Here is a 4,697-nt window from a genome sequence, read left to right as displayed (position 1 = left end):
CCAGGTATTTAAAGCGATTGGATTTGTGAGCTAACACTCATCTATTTTTCCAACTCCAGCAACACCCACGTACTCTCACATCTTTATATTTCAAAATGTGATAGTAGCCAAATCATTTGCTTCTGCATTTTCCCTCTTCAGTGAAACCCAGGTCCGCTTGCCCCCCTCATTTCAAGTGCTCCATAGGGGCACATCTGTGTGAACTCCTATAGGCATTTGGCAACCAGAGGTATGAGATAGAGGCCTTGACTCGTCTGATATCACTGCTTAGATGGTAAGGAGTATGTGATACAAATGATATTATCCCACCCTTTTGTGGAATCTGAACATTTTAGATTCCAAATAAACCTTCCCAGTTACTCAGTCTGACACCCTGGATGCGTGGATGAGAAAAATTTGGTCCAAGGAGATTCAAAAGCTCATCTGACATCTGGACCTGGAAACTGTGTAACTTCCCTCTTTCTTCTCCCCACCTAAGTCAGGAGTCTTCCAACTGGGTGACAAGGAGCAGGACAAGGGCTTGCTTCCTATGACTGCTGAGAGAAGTAGTAGGAATATTCTGAAAGCTGAGTTACAAAACCAGAAACAGGAACACCAGGGGGGCATGAGGATGCTTTCTGTGTTCCCCTAACAGACTCTATAAGAAAGAGACAATGAAATATACATGATCCCATGACAAATGTGTTTATTTTTGCTCATATAACCGAAGACATAAGACATAAGGCATGTCATGTAGAACTCAAAGAATCAGAAAGCATTAGAGAAATAAGGCACTGTGTGTCAGTAGTCAAGAAATGTGATGTTTAAATACATAACCAAAACAGAGATCTAAGTATTATTCCTTATTTAATTCCTATTTCATAATGGTTGAAAATTAAAGACTATGATAAGAGAATCACTTCACAAAACGTAAAAATTTGGCAGAAAAACTCATATTTTCAGTAACATGCAATTTATTTTGATTTCTTATTTTTAATGAATGATTTTTATCTCAAAGTAACCCATTTACATGGTTAGAAAATATTAAATAATAAAGAAAAGCTTAAGTTGAAAAGCAATCTCACATTACCTCTTCCCCACTTCCTCACACAAGGCAACTACTTTTGTCTTTTTTATTTGTTTTTATTAATAATTATTATATCGCCAACTAATAGTCTTAATCAATATTTCTTGGTTTATCAATTAATCACTTTTGAAATTGGCTGTATTTTGTGTTTTTATTGTCATCAGGTGAACAATTAGATATTTGAGTAAAGAAAATTGAATAGGTTTCCTGTCTACAGGGCTTTTACGACTTTAGAAGGCCATGGACATTCACTGAAGAAATAAAAGTTAGCTGATCTAGGCGGTAGGTAATGGGTCATGTTATTTATTTGTTTATTCACATATTTATTTATTTAGCTCTATATTTTAATTTTTTTCCAAGTTTCTTATAGAGAGTATTTTACTCCTAAAATTAGGAAAACTTACGTATCTTCTCTTTTCTGTTGTTCGTTAAGAGAGGGATCTCACTATGTTTCTGGACTCGAACTTCTGGGCTCAAGTGATCCTCCTGCCTCAGCCTGCCAAGTATCTGGGACTACAGGCACGTGCTACCCCACTTGACTTAGAAAAACATATTTTAAACTTTAGAAAGACATATGGTTAGAAATGGTGAAATAAAGACACATATACCACCAAGTGAAAACACCACAATGAGAGAGAAAGAGTTCCGTCTTCATTAAAGTTAGAAAATATCCACAATCCATATGTTAAACTTATATCGTTTATGGAAGACACAAGGATAAAACATGATAATATGTACCTTTATGTTCTCATTTGACAGAAAACCTTTGACGTTATGTAGCAAGGACTTGAAGTGTCCAAAGTACGATTCCCTTATTTAGGAGAGCAAGGTCAAGGGTTTGAGGGAGCTATTGACCCAGCACTGAATTCTCACCCCTGTAAGGTTTAGGGAAGAGGAACAAATGAGGAGATCTGTAGGCATCTATCTACTCAAGGGGCCAGATTCTGGGGTGGCCTGGGTAGGTTTTTTGCCTTGCAGCTACCTCTAATGATCAGCTGAAGGAAAATAAACACATAAAATACTGAAGGGAGAGAGAGTGAGAAAGAGGAAGGAAAGAGGGAGAGAGAGACTTGTGACATACAGGACTAAACAACTTGGCACAGAGATTCCGCCTCCTCAAGGGGCTGCTGGCCTCCTCTGAGAGCACAGAGCACACACACCCTGGGGCAGAGTTGGCGAGGCGCTTAGAAACAACAAGCCTGGATGAAACTGCCTTTCTGCTGGTTCACTTCACTTCACTTCTCCAGCCTGTATCATATCTGCTCCAACAGCTAGCCCCAAAATAAGCACCACAAATATAATTTATAATCCATTAGGGTTCAGTATAGACAACAAGTAAAAAGAAGGAAAATTATATAACAAACAGAAGGCATGTAAAGACTGCTCTTCAAGGTCATACCAGGAAGCAGGGGAACATTTAAAAGACTTTTTATGATATTCTATAAATTATAGAAAGTATGACCTCATTGAAATCAGAATATAAATGAAAGATAAACAAATCGAAAAAAGAAATATAAGGTGTAGTAAGGAAATGAATACCAAGCTGGCAGATATCAGTAAATAAATGGAAGGCATAATAAAAAATCATGGAAATGAAAACAATTTATAGTCAGTAAGAAGTAGAATTGAACCTGCTGCAAACAGCCAAGGGACATTTGAGACAGGCTTTGAACAACCAAAATGAGAAACATGAAATTGGAAAAAGAATTCATAAGTTGAAGAAGGACAATATATGCAGAACATGAGATCCAGTATACATATAATAGGCGTTATTGAAGTAAAAGGAAACAGAACAATAAAAGAAAAAATGTCCAAAGATACAATAAAAGAAACATTTTCTGAACTAAACATCAATCTGAATATATGTTTTCTTTCATCAATGATGGAACTACTGACAGGGAGAGGGATAAAGTGATGCCCCTGATTATACAGGGTTTTAAAGACGAAGCTGAGGAAGCAGGAACGTCTGTAACGAGTGGCCAAACAGTGCTACCCTCCTGGATTGTTTTGGGAGGAGTCACTACAACTACAGGCCAATGAATTTATCATGCCAGACAATACAGTGCCAGGGAAGGGATGTACCAGAGTTCACAAAACCCCTGGGGCCACAGGTAGCAGTGGCTGTGCACCACTGACACTTGTGTCAAATAGCAGTGGCTGGATATTCCTGAAAAAATGAAATAAAATTAAACTAGTGGTCACCCACGAAGATGTAGAGTTGACATACCAAGCAGCAATAATGAACACGGTGAAAAGTTCAACAGGAAAGCTTCATCGTGCACACGTTCAGTGCCCAAGCAGCCACAGACATCATGGGCATTAGGATTTGGGGCCATGCACAGAACCTGACCAAGCAGCAGAGGAATGGATTTTTTGTAATTCACAATGGCTCCTGTGCTGGCCAAGATGACTGTGATGAGCAATGCCTGTAGCAACATGTTCAGCCTCATGCATGGAACATGTCCAGAGACAGCAGGAGGCATTCTGATCTGTTTACCACATGAGCAAGCAGCTTGGCTCTGTGCAGAGATAAACTAACCCAAATGCGGTGGAGGCCACCAAGGACGGATTACTGGGATTGTTGAGAAGGGCAACCATGCAACTGGAATCATAGACCAACCCTGGATCACTGAGGTTATCCAAATAGCCACTCAAAATGTGAATCCCACACCTGGGGCCACTTCTTAATCTAGACAGAAATAGCTATTTGGTTTTGTTTTAAAATAGATCTATTTCCTTTATCATCATTTCAATTAAAGACTATAAACAACAAAAATCTCATGGTGTCTACACATCTGGTGACCCTAGGTCAATTTGTGAGTGGATACAATTAACAAAATAAAATCCATTGTCTTTTTTTCCTGTTACATTAACTGAAATTGCACCTAATCTTGAGTCAGCTTCTGAGTTGAGAATTATATTGTTACCAGATACTGTTGATTCATTTTGAATCTCTAGACACTTATCTCTTGCACATAGGTGCTCTCTTTTTAAAAGTGTTTTCACGTAGGACAGACATTACCAATAGCAATGTCAAATAGCAGTTGATGTCTTTTCATTTTATGTATGTTTATCAGGTAAGTCTTATGGTTTTTTAAGTATTTTGAATGGTTTTCTGGAAAGACAGCATTGGTAAGTGGCACATGACAGTATACCAGTCATAAGAGGGTTATGTGATTACTTCTAGTCTTTGAATTGAACAGCCTTGTCTTGTCATTCAAGAGCGTCTTATACCCAAGACATTCTCCAGTACAGAATTCGGTTCAACACGGCAAGTACTTCACTGCATGAAAAACATTTTGAAAAATGAAATTGTATTTCTTTTTTTGTAGCCTTCCTCATATTTACAGTAATAACATTAATGGTTTTCTTTATCAATAGCAAAAAAGGATACTTTTTACAATGTAATGTAATTAGACATTTCATAATGCAACAAAGAATTCCCTTCCAAAAGAAGGTTCGTGTATAACACTCATTTACAATTCAATACATAATTATGCAAATAATTTTAAACATAATTAATAATAAAGACTATTCTATGGATGGTAGTGTTTAATACATTTTATATTTTGTATAGTGATTTCAGGCCTTTTTTCTTAAAAGCAAGAGCTATATTTATTCTAATTCTTAG

General features: G+C 37.3%; 1 pseudogene; it reads left to right on the top strand.

Annotated features, from left to right (window-relative positions):
• Positions 1-2,929: 2,929 nt before the first annotated feature.
• Positions 2,930-3,754, top strand: LOC126932350 (selenide, water dikinase 1-like; annotated as a pseudogene).
• Positions 3,755-4,697: the final 943 nt, after the last annotated feature.

This window comes from Macaca thibetana, chromosome 12 (assembly GCF_024542745.1).
Source record: "Macaca thibetana thibetana isolate TM-01 chromosome 12, ASM2454274v1, whole genome shotgun sequence".
In the NCBI taxonomy this organism is placed as follows: domain Eukaryota; kingdom Metazoa; phylum Chordata; class Mammalia; order Primates; family Cercopithecidae; genus Macaca; species Macaca thibetana.
This window is presented reverse-complemented; position numbering and strand designations above follow the sequence as displayed.